The 15,751-nt window shown below is 46.9% G+C and overlaps 1 pseudogene; it reads left to right on the top strand.

Annotated features, from left to right (window-relative positions):
• Nucleotides 1–5,078: 5,078 nt before the first annotated feature.
• Nucleotides 5,079–6,011, top strand: LOC146329016 (odorant receptor 131-2 pseudogene; annotated as a pseudogene).
• Nucleotides 6,012–15,751: the final 9,740 nt, after the last annotated feature.

Genomic DNA, 15,751 nt, shown 5'->3' with positions numbered 1-15,751 from the left:
GTTGGGAGACGCCTGCTGAAAGCTCTCTATTACTACACAGAGTGTGCAGAAGAGTTTGAAGAGAAGAGAATACACACTGAAATTGTCTGAAAGCGATCAGTGATTTTCCTCGTTCGCAGAGGGAGAGAGGGATGAATGGAGGGAGAAGAGAAAAGAGATTAAGAAAGAAAACACTTCCCCAATGTGAGAGTTGGCCTGTTGCTGATATAATGTTGATATGACTGTGCGACTGTGTGATCATTAATGTGTATTTTTGCTGAGAACCACATGTGTCAAGCAAACAAAAGAAAGACAAGCCCCTGAATCTCTACATGAAACATGGTTGTAGCTGCACCTGTTGATGCACTAACCTGTTAATATGGGTGCAGAAATGACCAGAAGGTAAAGCCATGCACAGGCGTGTGAACCAGCCGTTAGCCTCTGTATATGGAGCGTGTGCTCTACCAACTGAACTACCGCCCCTCTGCCTTGGTATTTTAACAACGAAAAGATAGAAACCTTTATATTTTACACAGCTTTCATGGCCATTCTGGTATTAATTTCTGAGTTTTTGAAGTGCAGCTGACCATGAGGTCCCTGTCTCCTGTGTGTGTGTCAAACTCTGACACAGGCAGAAGAGTACAGCAGCAGCATGCTAGTTAATGACACCAAAACACATTTCCCTGTCCCTGTAGATTTACTTGCTAAATCTCACTGCATTTGACACTTAACAGACATTAATTTTGGACCCCGCCTCTTCATCATCAGATCTGCCTTCATAGAGACAACTGATCAAACCATTTAGAACAAATATCAGCTGATAATGATCGGTGGCCAATTAAACGGTTTCAGGTCATTGTTTTGGCATCCAGCCAGCAAGTTCAAGTGAGCAGGTTTAAGCTAACAATATAAAAGATAACATATAGCAACTTCCACAGGAATATTGTGTGTATTTTCACAACAAAACACCATAGCCCATAATATTTTCTTGTGATAAAATAGTCATGTCTGCAGTCAAATTTAATACATAACTGTTCCATTATACTGTCAAGATCTTAAAACACAAAATGAGCACAACACAAAGCTCCATCTGGAGAGAGGAGAATATACAGAACAGTTTCTCCAGCTGCTCCTCTGTTCCATCCAGATGTGGTGTCATTTATAGAGACGGCTATATTGTTTTATTTCTCCCCAAAAGAAATCATGGTATTGTTAATTGGTCAAGTAAACAGTTATATACTGCAGACTCTCAGGAAACATCAACAGCTTGTGTGTGTGTTTACATTTCCAAGACAGTACTGAGTGATAATCATATGAGCCTAAAGGTGCCTGTATACTCCATCAGATGGTTGGATGGTGAAATAGCTTTGGAGAACCCCCTCACCTTTCTTACACTGAAACTGGAGGGTCTGCATCTGACAATTTTTCTAACTCTCTGAAATCAACAATCCAACATGCACATCCACGTCACTCACTCGCTGGGTTTGTGGAAGTTAGAAAGTTGGCAGCTTCTCTCTAACCTGACATGTCAGATGGCTTGTTACAAAGAACCATCTGTGAAGTTGTCCTGTTTGGAAAAGGGCAGGACCTTTTGAAAACAACACATGGCAGGTGATTGGATGAACCATCTGTCTATCATGTCTAACTTCAACCAATCAGATCATACCCTTGTTGAAGCCAGTTGGTAAAAGAGTTGAAATTATTTTTCCCTGATAAAAGCCTACAGTGCCATTCTTTGCTCTTCTTTCAGAAATACTGTCCATTTAACTGATGTTATCACAACACCTACGCTAACCTCTTCAGGAGCCATTGTTTGTTCAAGACGAGTCACTTTTCACTGTTGTCACACCTAAAACCACAACTGTAGCTGCCATTAGTCTCTTCTAGGACACTGGCTGCATAAAAATGGTGAAAATTAATTTCCACCACACCTTTGTGTGGCTGTTCAGAACATCTATTAAACTTTTTGCCTTGGTCATATAAACCTGCCCCCAGAATTTGACTTGCAAACCTAGCTCCATGCTAGCTGCCCACCCCTCTGCTTGCTTTAGGGCTGTGGCTCTCTCCTTCACTCCGCGTAATAATCCTCCCACTGCCGGTTCACCTGCTTGCCCTGACTCCTCCTCTGTCCAGCAGGACCTCCACCACCTCCATTCGGTCAGGCCCTGCGGCTACTGGGACCGGAGACCCGTAATGTGGCCGCAGCCCTCGGCAGCCCCCACCGAACTGTGGTCCAGTTTCTCGGTGTGGTCCCACCACAGTCATCATCAGGGACTCCATCATCAGGCATGTGAAAACACACTCCTCCACAGCTCTGTGTTTCCCCGGCGCTACCGTCAATAACATCTCTGCAAAAATCGGTGGCGTACTGGAGGCGCACCCTTCAGTGAACACTGTGGTTGTTTGTGTGGGTACAAATGATATTCTGCAGCAACAGTCGGAAACCTTGAAGCAAGATTTTATCCATCTCTTTAACATCATAAAAGAATCCAGAGTGACGGCCTCCATCTGAACTTTCATAGAGCACAGCTGCTTTCCTCCAACATAAATCACTGCTAACCAGTTTGGATCACCTTCATCAGACCCACCTCGTAAGAAATCCTCGTCAGTCACCCTGAGTATGGCACCTTTGAATGTCAGATCTCTTTTAAACAAGACTTTTATTATTAATGATTTGAATTTAGGTAATAATATTGATTGTATGTTTTTAACTGAGACCTGGCTTAACACAGATGGACCAGCTACACTCATTGAAGCCTCACCACCAAACTGTAGTTTTTCGTATTCATGCAGGGTTGGGAAAAATGGTGGGGGTAGAGCATCCATTCTCTCAGCATCACTTGCTTTTAAACACACTACATTTGATGAATACACTTCCTTTGTTTTTAACAGTCCTCCTATACTGTATCTGTATTTATCGACCACCCAAACGATGCTCCTCTTTTATCTCAAACTTTTAAGAAATGCTGTCAATCATCCATACTAATTCCAACAAAGTTATTATTTTAGGTGGTTTTAATTTGCACATAGACAAAAAAATCAGACTCTTTTGCATTAGAATTTTTAAATTTACTACTAACATGTGAACCAGCCAACACACAACAGAGGCCACACCTTAGACCTGGTGATAACCCATGGTCTCTGCACATATTTCTTCAGTTGTGAATGAAGGCATCTCTGATCATTTCGGTGTCTTTTTACTGTAAATGGTTTTTATACAAGAGGATATTCCAGAGCGAACTGTCAGGAAACGCTATCTTACTGCTGAAGTGGCAGCAAATTTTATTGAGCTTTTAAGTTACACTTACACAACTGCAGACTTTTTACCCTTGTCTTGTGACTTTATTGTAGATAGTTTTAACAGTAAAACCCAACTTAAACTGAAAAAGACTGCTACCAATCTGACACCCCCCTGGAAAACTGAAGACATAAAACAATTAAAGAGAAACTGTTGGATGGCAGAAAGAAAATGGAGAAAGAACAAATTAATCATCAACTACCAAATTTTCCAAGAGCATCTCACTATCTACAATAAAACAGTTAAACATTCAAGACAGGCACATTTCTCTAAATTGATCACTGACAACCAGAACAACCCTAAAATTCTTTTTTCAACCATTGATCGCTTAATTAAACCTGTTCTTATGAAATCTAGAAGTATGTCAACCAACTCAAAATGTGAAGAATTCGCAGTCCACTTCAGTAGTAAAATAGAAAATATTAGATCTAATTTATGTCAAACCCAGGTTATGAATTTTAGCACCCTGGAACCTTTGTTTTTATGTGAGAAGTTTGTCCTGGTTGATGCTGAAATACTTGCTTAACATTGTAAATTATTCGCTTCAAATGGTATTTTCCCTACTGCTTTTAAGACTGCCATGGTTAAGCCTCTTCTGAAGCAAAATAATTTAGAGGCCTTGGTACTTAGCAACTACAGACCAGTGACCAATCTGTCATTTTTAAGTAAAATTTTTGAGAAGCTTGTTTCTAATCAGTTAAATGATTTTATGTCTCCAAAGATATTTTTGGAAAAATACCAGTCCAGAGATGGCAGTGGTCAGGGTTGTTAATGACCTGAGATCAAATATGGATATGAAAAAACTAGTACTACTCAATCTTACTGCAGCCTTTGATTCTTTTATCTTGCCTTCACAATCCTCTCTAGTACTGCTTTTAACTGGTTTCTCTGACAGAGACATTTATGTTACAATGGATGCATCTCCATCAAAAAGCTATAAAATGGATTGTGCTGTCCCCCAAGGTTCAATTTTAGGTCTGACACTTTTTAATCTTTACATGCTGGCACTTGGAAACGTCATCAAGAGTCATGGCATCAGTTTCCATAGTTATGCTGGTGATACACAGCTGTACATCGGCGTGTCTCCTGATGACTCCAGACCAATTGATGCCCTTTTAAACTGTACTTTAGACATGAAGTCCTGGATGGCAGAAAACTTTCTTCAACTCCACCAGGACAAAACGGATGTCGTAATTGTTGGTCCTGAAGCTCAGACAGAGAAACTGCAAGAACTGGCACTAAAGCCCTGTCAAAAAGTGAAAACCTTGAAGTTATCTTTAATTTGAATCTTACTTTTGAACCACATATTAGAAGTAAATAAGTCACTGTACTTACTATGGAATATGACGTCTTGGTAGCAACAATTAGTGATGACAACATTGTTGTGAGGAAAGTTGACTTGGTGATACCCTTGGGTTACAGTTGCCTCAATAAATTCCACATCTTCTCTCAAGTCATCAGTAAGGAGGGTGCATGGAGCTCAGCAGAAGACATTCATCTATGTCTGTCTCAATGCCATTTTACTGCAGGGATGGTTGGGTAATCTGACTGTTTTATGTCCTTTTGCCTGCTGCTTATGTGTTTCTGTCAACTGTATGGAGGGTACATGTGATATTATGCTGTTGTGGTCTGTTTTTGTGTTACTTAACTAAAATGCCACCATTTATTTGAACTCTGTGCCACAATATTTTGTATTACACTGACTTATGTTTGTAGTGTTGGATTAGTTCTTGAATTTTTGGATCTGTCTTTAGAGCTAAATGAATTGTGGCAACCTCTAAAATTCTTAGATAGCTCAGAAATGGCAGACAATACCTCTTTGACTGGTGGTGGATCCTCATTGCGAAAGATCAGTGAACGTGTGATTATAGTTCAGGTTTTGGTATCACTTTTCCTTTTCATCAACTTTATTCTGATTGCAACTTTTTGTATGAAAGAACTCTTCTACACAACCATGCGCTACATCTTATTTGCTATGACACTGTTGTCTGATTCTCTGTTTTTACTCATGACTGACATCCTGCTCATTTTGAGCTTCTTCCGTTTTACTATACAAATGTGGTTGTGTCTTATTCTATATATTGTTTTGTCTCTGTACACTTATGTGACACCAGTCACTTTGACAGCAATGACCCTCGAGCGCTATGTGGCCATTTGTATGCCCCTGCGGCACCCAGAGCTGTGCTCCACACGCAGCTCTCTGCGCTGTATCCTTATCATTCACAGCCTCAGCTCCTTACCCTGCATCTTTATTCTGTCCATCTTCTTTGCATCTGCGACCTACAGCTTCTACACTCAGAGAAGAATATGCTCTGTGGAAATGTTCATCTTTCACAGCTGGCAGGGTCATCTTAGGTCAGCTATTAGTCAGTTTTATTTTTTAATTATGTGCATCATCATTGTATTCTCTTATGTGAAAATAATGAAAGTGGCCAAAACTGCATCAGGAGAGAACAAAAAGTCAACATGGAAAGGCCTCAGAACAGTAATTCTTCATGCTTTCCAGCTGCTGCTCTGTCTCATCCAGCTGTGGTGCCCATTCATAGAAGCTGCTGTACTTCGGATTAATTTTATGTTATACGTTAATGTCAGATATTTTAACTACGTTACTTTTATTCTTGCTCCAAGATGTTTGAGTCCTCTCATTTATGGTCTCAGGGACGAAATGTTTTTTCAAGCACTAAAATACTATGCTCTCTGTGGCTTGTATAAGAAATCACTGAATTTAAGTTGATTGATAAATTAATATGCTGCTGAAATAACATCATATTGTACAGATGAATATTCCACTCATTTGCTTACAATACATGACCCTCATTTCATCCCTTCAGTTTTTAATCTGGTATGACTTCACATTGCCAACAAGCCAAAACACAAATCATGTGATTTTTACAGCACCCCTTGTTGTACTGTTATGTGATTGTACTAACATTTTAAGACAAGTTACAAAACATATTACTAATTTCAGTGAGAACTGTCTTTAAAATAAATGTTCTCATGCTGCAGATTTTGGATGTATGTCTGTATCATTAACACTTTCACGTCTGCCTCCATGAATCCATTTCTCCATGAGTTGTCTTTTCAAACAGTCTATAAACATCCATGAAGGTCCAGCATCATAAAGTGCACATACATTTTCTGCCAAGCTGACAATACTGCACTGCGATTCATCACTGCAGAGTCCTGCATGGGTCCAGCTTTGCAAACCCACAAATGCAAAGCTGAGCACCAAAACCAACTTATTACCCACAACTGCCACAATTGGTCTGAAATTATGTCAGGATGTGGTAAATATATGAAAGAAGCAAGGGGGAAGGTCACACAAATAAGGTATTGCCTAAATATAATCATACACCGTTACAACTCTACAGAATGAAGTTGTTAAATAACAACTGCTGGATCAGAGTATTAGAAATTTTAAGTAGTTGGTTTGGTTCAGAAATCCCTTTAAGTCCAAAGTTGTGTTTACTGGGGAACTGGTCCCAAATACCAAACTCATCCATTTGTGCATTTTCTGTTATTACTGTGGGTCTAATATGTTACGGCTGACAAAGTGGAGGACCCAAACGCAGGCAATGCAGGAGGCAGAGGAGAGCAGTTCAAAAGGTATATTTAATCCACACAAGGGTCAACAAAACTTACATGAAACGAGGCAGGTGAATCCCAAAAAACAGGCTAGGAGAAAAAACCCAAAAAATCCATAAACAAGACAACACTAGGGAACACTGGAAAGCACGGAGACCAGGACAAGCGGGCAAGTGAGAGAAACAATGAACCGACAAAGGAAGAGGACAAGACACAGGATTAAATACACTAGGAAGGGGAAGGAAAACAAGACACAGGTGAGGGCAATCAGGAACAGGTGAAAACAATCAGAGATCACAAAGGGAGGGAACACAGACAAAGACAGGAAGTAAAACCAAAACACATGAGGGAGGAACAGAAACTATCAAAATAAAACAGGAAACAACCAACCAGAATCCCAAACCATGACAGTACCCCCCCCTTAAGGGACGGATCCCAGACGTCCCTTCATAAACTAAATCAAAACTCAGTCCAAAAAAAAAAAAAAAAAGAGTCCAAGAGGAGCAGGGTGGGCGGAGGGGGTCCGGAGGAGGGCAAAACAAAAATCAGTCACGATCTCAGGCACCCAGCCTGGCAACAAAGATCAGAAGTCCGAGTTCATAGGCCCCGGGGACTGGACAGGGGCCAGACATGAAGGCCTGAGGGCCAGGCCGAAGCGAAGGCGAGAAGCAGAAGACCTCAGGCGGACGGCCAGAGTGAGGGGCAGAGGCGAAGCAGGAGACCTCAGGCGGACGGCCTGAGTGCGGGGCAGAGGCGAAGCAGGAGACCTCAGGCGGACGGCCTGAGGGCGGGGCAGAGGTAGGGACCTCAGGCGGATGGCCCGGGTGCAGGGCAGAGCAAGAGCAGAGCCCTTCTTGAGGCCGGCGACGAAGGCGAAGGCAGAGCCCCTCTGGAGACGGGCGACGAGCAGGAGGCCGACGGCGAGGGCTAGACCACTCTGGAGACGGGCGACGAGCAGGAGGCCGACGGCGAGGGCTAGACCACTCTGGAGACGGGCGACGAGCAGGAGGCCGACGGCGAAAGCGGGACCCCTCTGGCGGACGAGCAGGAGGCCGGCGGCGAAGGCGGGACCCCTCTGGCGGACGAGCAGGAGGCCGGCGGCGAAGGCGGGACCCCTCTGGCGGACGAGCAGGCGGCCGGCTGTGCTGGCGAAGACGGAGGTGGAACTCCTGTGGCAGTTGTGGCGACAACTCCAACGGCAGCCCAGCCACAGCAGGAACTGGAGGCTGTGGCGATGGCTGTGGCGATGGCTGTGGCGATGGCTGTGGCGATGGCTGTGGCGATGGCTGTGGCGATGGCTCAGCCGGAGCAGGAGGAGGTGAAGATGGAGGTGGCGGCTGCGGCAGTGGCAGCGGCCCAGCCGCAGCAGGAGCAGGGACTGGCGAAAACTGCAGTGGAGGCTGCGGCGGCCGCCCAGCCGGAGCAGGAACTGGAGACGGCTACGGCCCAGCCGGAGCAGGAACTGGAGACGGCTGCGGCCCAGCCGGAGCAGGAACTGGAGATGGCTGCGGCTGCAGCGGCGGCGGCCCAGCCGGAGCAGGAACCGGAGACGGCGGCTGCGGCAGTGGCCCGGCCGGAGCAAGAACCGGAGACGGCTGCGGCGGCTGCGGCGGTGGCCCGGCCGGAGCAAGAACCGGAGACGGCTGCGGTTGCCGCGGCAGCGGCCCAGCCGGAGCAGGAACTGGAGACGACCCAGCCAGAACAGGAACTGGAAATGGCTGCGGCAGCGGCGGTGGCTGCGGCCCAGCCTGAGCAGGAACTGGAGATGGCTGCGGCAGCGGCGGTGGCTGCGGCCCAGCCGGAGCAGGAACTGGAGATGGCTGCGGCAGCGGCGGTGGCTGCGGCCCAGCCGGAGCAGGAAGTGGAGATGGCTGCGGCAGCGGCGGTGGCTGCGGCCCAGCCGGAGCAGGAACTGGAGATGGCTGCGGCAGCGGCGGTGGCTGCGGCCCAGCCGGAGCAGGAACTGGAGAAGGCTGCGGCAGCGGCGGTGGCTGCGGCCCAGCCGGAGCAGGAACTGGAGATGGCTGCGGCAGCGGCGGTGGCTGCGGCCCAGCCGGAATCCGAGGAGATGATGGCGGCGACCCAGCCGGAACCCGAGGAGATGATGGCGGCGACCCAGCCAGAAGAGGAGAAGGCTGCGGCGGCCCCATCGGGACACGAGGAGATGATGGCGGCGGCCCCATCGGAACACGAGGAGATGATGGCGGCGACCCAGCCAGAAGAGGAGAAGGCTGCGGCGGCCCCATCGGGACACGAGGAGATGATGGCGGCGGCCCCATCGGAACACGAGGAGATGATGGCGGCGACCCAGCCAGAAGAGGAGAAGGCTGCGGCGGCCCCATCGGGACACGAGGAGATGATGGCGGCGGCCCCATCGGAACACGAGGAGATGATGGCGGCGGCCCCATCGGAACACGAGGAGATGATGGCGGCGACCCCATCGGAACACGAGGAGATGATGGCGGCGACCCCACCGGAACACGAGGAGATGATGGCGGTGACTCCACCGGGACACGAGAAGATGGTGGCGGCGGCCCCACCGGGACACGAGGAGATGGTGACGGCGGCCCCACCGGGACACGAGAAGATGGTGGCGGCAACCCAGCTGGAAGAGAAGATAGCTGCGGCGGCCCCACCGGGACAGGAGGCAATGGTGGCGGCGGCCCCACCGGAAGAGGAGGCGATGGTGGCGACGGCCCCACCGGGACAGGAGAGATGAAGGCTGGGTTACAGGACAGTGGAGGCTCAGGAAAGCTGGGCAGCTGAGGCTCGGGTACGCTGGGCAGCTGAGGCTCGGGTACGCTGGGCAGCAGAGGCTCGGGTACGCTGGGCAGCAGAGGCTCGGGAACGCTGGGCAGCAGAGGCTCGGGAACGCTGGGCAGCAGAGGCTCGGGTACGCTGGGCAGCTGAGGCTCGGGAACGCTGGGCAGCAGAGGCTCGGGTACGCTGGGCAGCTGTTCTTGGCTCGCAGAGTCCAATAGATCAAGGTATATCTGTAATTCCCTCTTCATGTCACCCAGTCCAATTAGGAGCTGAGCAACTGGGGGGAAAATCCAAAGTCTGGGTCTAGCCGACACGGTCTTTTCAATTAATGAATAAACAAAAAGCTTACGTCTGGGATCCGTGCATCCCTGGATGGCTGAGAGGAGCTGGCCACTTTCCTCAACAGTCTTCTTAAGTTCCTCTGCCAGCTCCACTGACACAAAAAAATCTGCTGGGTCCATGTCTGGTCGGTTCATTCTGTTACGGCTGACAAAGTGGAGGACCCAAACGCAGGCAATGCAGGAGGCAGAGGAGAGCAGTTCAAAAGGTATATTTAATCCACACAAGGGTCAACAAAACTTACATGAAACGAGGCAGGTGAATCCCAAAAAACAGGCTAGGAGAAAAAACCCAAAAAATCCATAAACAAGACAACACTAGGGAACACTGGAAAGCACGGAGACCAGGACAAGCGAGCAAGTGAGAGAAACAATGAACCGACAAAGGAAGAGGACAAGACACAGGATTAAATACACTAGGAAGGGGAAGGAAAACAAGACACAGGTGAGGGCAATCAGGAACAGGTGAAAACAATCAGAGATCACAAAGGGAGGGAACACAGACAAAGACAGGAAGTAAAACCAAAACACATGAGGGAGGAACAGAAACTATCAAAATAAAACAGGAAACAACCAACCAGAATCCCAAACCATGACATAATAACCATTAATGAATGGACTGATAATAATAATAATAATAATAATAATAATAATAATAATAATAATAATAACTTCATTTATATAGCACCTTTAAAAACAGAGTTTACAAAGTGCTTTGACGGACAAAGTAAAAGAGCACAAGAGCAGGATACCATGGAAAAATAACAACAGAGAGCCAAGCAGGAGTTATCTAAGACTGAAGTAAAACAAGACACAAGCAAAAACAAATAAAAACACAGAAGAAAACAATAAAAAAAAAAACAATAAAACACAGTAAAAGAAATAAGAACAGTAAAACTAGAAACACATGACACTAAGAATAAGTAAAAATGAAGAGGGCAGAGATTACAGAGACATAACATGATGTTGTCAAGTCAATATAAATAATAAAGGGATGGAATAAGACAACATCGACATCACATAGAAGGAAGTCTATAAAAATGGGTTTTAAGAAGTGATTTAAAAGATGTCACTGACTCTGCAAGCCTCATCTCCTCGGGCAGGTCATTCCAAAGTCGAGGGGCCCTGATGGAGAAAGCGCAATCACCTTTAGATTTAAGCCTCGACTTTGGAACAGCTAGGAGACCCCCGCCCGAGGATCTAAGGCTGTGTACTGGCTCGTAGGGAGTTAACATTTCGGCTATGTAGCTAGGGGCCAGACCCAGGCGGGCTTTAAAAGTGATCAGTAAAATCTAAAATCAATTCTAAAACATACAGGAAGCCGATGGAGGGAAGCCAGGATTGGGGTGATGTGATGTCGCCTGTTAAAACCGGTAAGAAGCCAAGCTGCTGCGTTCTGAACCAGTTGAAGGCGGGAGAGTGACTTTTGGTGAATACCATACAGGAGTGAATTGCAGTAGTCGAGTCTGGAGAATATGAATGAGTGGATGATGGATTGTTTTTTCCAGGTCAGAGTGTGGGAGCAGTGGTTTGATTCTTGAAATGGTATGTAGATGGAGAAGCTTTACTTATGTGTGTTTGGAAACTGAGATCTGAATCAAAAATTACTCAGAGATTTCTGGCAGTGGAAGGGAGATTTGTGGATAGGGGACTGAGGTTATTTGTGATGGGAATGATGGAATTTGGTGGACTGAACAGTATTACTTCTGATTTAGAGTTGTTAAGTTGAAGAAAGTTCTGGGCCATCCAACAGTTTATGTCATTGAGGCAGTCTGTCACAGCAGCTAGGCTTCATGGGTCATCCTGTCTCAGGGGCAGGTATATCTGTGTGTCATCTGCATAGCAATGGAAAGATACATTGTGGCGCTGAATAATCTGGCCGAGCAGGTTGTGTCGTTTGTCCCCACATGCACCACAACTCTCTTGATAGAGCTGGGCAGTGAGGGCAGAAGGGACTAGAGTTTATCCAGGATGTCGGTGACGGTGGCACCGGGGAGACAGTGAGTGACTGCATTAATGAAGTGGATGTTGCTGGTTATGGAGTCACCGATAATTATTGTGTTTGGGGGGAAGAGAGGACGTAGAGATGAAGGTGCGGGTGGATTGCCCAAGACGGACAGAGGGCATTGAATTACCTCTGCTGTTGTTGGGTCCGGACTGGTCTGCGTGGACAGACAGGTGTGTGCAGGCGAGGAGGCCCGGTGATGCCTTCCTGAATGCCTCATGACAGCCTCCTTCAGCATTTTACGGCGATCCCTCCCTGTGGAGGAGTGGCGAGTGGCCTGACTAACACCGGCTGCAGGGCCGGCCTTGGCTCCAGGTGGAGTGGGCGGACAAGACGCCGTGGATGGGGGAGCCACAGATGGAGACGGGGCAGCAGCCACAGGTGGAGCAAGCTCGGCAGCCGAAGGCGGTGAGAGAGCAGCGGCGCCGGGAGGAGCCATCGTAGTAGAGAGTAGGGCTGGGCGATATGGACCAAAAGTCATATCCCGATATATTTAGGCTGAATATCGATATACGATATATATCCCGATATTTTTTCCGCAAAGTGAGAGCAAATGTTCAGTCAAGGTCAAAGCTAAATATGACATGTCACAAGTAGTTTTATTGAAACTGGCTATTTCAGTGAACAGTGGCAAAATCAAATGAATAAATAATAAACAGGTTTCTTCACCTGGTTCATGAAAAAAAATGCTCAGTTGTTCAAATAATAAAATTTAAACATAAATACTGTACCTTTTTTGAAATTAAAGCTCCGTGCACATTTAAATAAAAATATATCTTAAATAAAAATAGCCTATAAAATAAAATAGGCCAATCTTTTTCTGAAATAAATCTATTCATGAGAAAAGTACAATAAACATTTTTTTTAGTTTGACAACAATAAATGGCTTATTGAAATTGAATCCGACTTGTTCCACAGTTGCAACAGGGACCATATCTTTTGCAATGTGATAGGACACCGCTTTCGTTATAGTACACCACTTGTCACTTTTCTTTTCATAAGGCACACTGCGGGAAATGAGGCTCGCAGTGGGCTTTGTTTCGGGGCTGGAGCTTTTTCGGGTTGTGGATGGCTTGCAGCTGGGGCTTCTGCAGCGCGCAGCTTCACACACTCTTCGTACTGCAGTTTTGCCACTGTTTTAGGTGGTGAAAAAAATTTGTAGTGCTTCCACCCCTGGCTGTAACTTGTTTAGCGCATTCCCTACATATAACGTGATTTTGTTGCTCATCTGATACTTTAAAACCAAACCATCTCCAAATTACTGAGCCACTGCTTATTCGTTTACTAACCAATTCCTCCTTCGCGCGCTCTGCAGCCGTTGTTGCTTCCTCCATGCTTGTTGAAGAGTGCCGGAGTGTCTCTCCCTGCCCCTCTCCCCTCTGTGCACGAAAGAGGAGGGGCGCGCGGAGCAGTGCAGAGAGCTCCGGGTTATCAGCGCAGCAGAGCAAGGATCACAGCGCAAATTTGAACTATATCGATATATACGATATAGTCTAATTCCATATCACATTTAAAAATATATCGATATAATTTTTATATCGATATATCGCCCAGCCCTAGTAGAGAGGTCCGAGCTGAATGGAATCAGGGCTGGAGGGGCATCCCGCAGGATTGTGTAGCGGTTAGAGAGATCAAGGGGTGGGTGTGGAGAAATCCCACCTGTATTCCTCTTGTGGTTGCGGCGCACCACCTCTGTCCAGGACGGCCGGGACCATGGGTCAGCTCGATCAGGAGTAGAGCTGTGAAGCGGAACTTTCGGCCTGGCACCGGTGCTCATCCAACGACCAACTGAGGGTGTCTGGGAGGCCAGTGGCGGCGTTGTAGCAGCCAGGTCCTGTGCAGCGGAGGCGGCGCCCATTGCCCCTACGTCCGGTTCAGGTTCGGGGTACTGACTTTCCTCTGCCGCTGGACCCTCCGGGCGGGCGGGTAAGGCACCAGCATTCATTGAGGCCAGCCAGGGGAGGGTGGCTGCAGAGTCCGACACCATATGGGATACCAAGGAGGAGGACAGTCGGGCTGCTGGGGGAGCAAGGGCGGATGACTGCATATATGAAATCCGCTTTGACTGGGCGGCTACAGAAACAAATTCTTCAATCATCTCATCCCTTTGTCGAAGCTCGGATTTCAGCCAGTGAAGTAACTGTGAGTATGCAATTTTACAGTCCACACACACAGCCATAATAGTTTCAATGGTAGTGGTACAGCAGATTTAGCTCGGCCTGGTGGCGTCTGGTGGGATTCCCTGGCGGGAAATCGCAATAAACCCTAAAGCAATGGTGGAAACAGAATCTTATGAATGTATGCTCAGTAGAATAAATGCTGATCAGGAGGAAGGAGTACCTCCTTGGACACGGTTGTGGACTCATCAAAATGTAAGATAGACCTACATATTTATGAACTTGCTCTGTGACTATGTGATCCTGTAGAGTGATGTGTAAGGATATATGTGTGACATGTTCCTTTTTTCCTTTTTTATCTTTTTGTTTGTTTTTGTTTTTCCTCTAGACTTATTTATTTGTTATTTGACCAAGGATCAAGGATCAAGGATTTTTATTGTCATTTTCACTGAGCATTTACATACACAAGAGAACGAAATTTCGTTTCTCGATCAGTGACTGCAGTGCAATGATAAATAGTAACATAATAAAATATAGCATCATAATAGACAATAAATAGGAATAAAATCAGATAAAAACAGTCCATTCTCTCAAAAAGTGCATTCAGTCTCTTAACTTGACAGGTGACTAGCTGTCAAGGGTGAGTGTGGGTGTGTATGTGGGGATGGGGGACAGTCTGTTAAGTCTTACGGCCTGGGGGCCTGCAACTGATGCTGCTGTATCTCCTCCCTGATGGCAAAAGGGAGAAGATGTGGTCGGAATGGTGGAGCGGGTCCATGATGATGGAGGTGGCTCTACTGATACAACGCTGCTGGTATAGCTCCATTAGACAGGGGAGTGGGGCACCAATGATTTTGCTGGCTGTCTTGACCAGTCTGTTAAGTTGCTTTTTGTCCTTCACACTGCAGCACCCGAACCAGGTGGTGAAGCCATAGGTCAGGATGCTTTCAACGGTGACCCTGTAGAAGGTGGTGAGGTGTGTGGTTGGGAGGCCTGTTTTCCTGAGTCTGCGGAGGGAGTGGAGCCGCTGCTGAGCTTTTTTGAGGACTGCAGAGGTATTAGTGGTTGAAGTGAGGTCATCATCAATGTGAACCCCAAATACTTAACACTGCTGACCTTCTTTACAGCAGCACCGTTGATGGATAGTGGTTCATGATCCTGTTTGCCAGCCCTCCTGAAACCAGTAATAACCTCACTGGTCTTGTCCACATTGAGGAAGAGGTTGTGGGAACCACACCATGACTTCAGCTGTTTCACTTCTTCCCTGTATGCAGACTCACTGTTATCCTTAAATGAGGCCCACCACCGTCGTGTCATCTGCGAACTTCAGGATGTAGTTGCTGCAGAATCTGGCAGTGCAGTCAAAGGTGAGCAGGCTGAAGAGCAAAGGGCTCAGGATGCAGCCCTGTGGAGAGCCTGTGCTCACTGTGATGGTCTTTGATGTGCAGCTGCCCACCCTGACTGTCTGCTGTCGCTGAGTCAGAAAGTTGTAGACCCAGTTGCAGATGCCATTGTCCACTTTTAGCAGCTGCAGCTTTTCCACCAGCTGCTGTGGGATGATGGTGTTGAAGGCACTGCTGAAGTCTAAGAACAGGAACCTGGTGTAGGTTTTTTTCTTCTCAAGATGAGACAGTCTATAGTTTATGGTCAGTGATGGAATGAAATC

This window comes from Lutjanus erythropterus, chromosome 4, assembly GCF_056507025.1.
Source record: "Lutjanus erythropterus isolate fLutEry1 chromosome 4, fLutEry1.hap2, whole genome shotgun sequence".
Classification (NCBI taxonomy): Eukaryota; Metazoa; Chordata; class Actinopteri; order Lutjaniformes; family Lutjanidae; genus Lutjanus; species Lutjanus erythropterus.
This window is presented reverse-complemented; position numbering and strand designations above follow the sequence as displayed.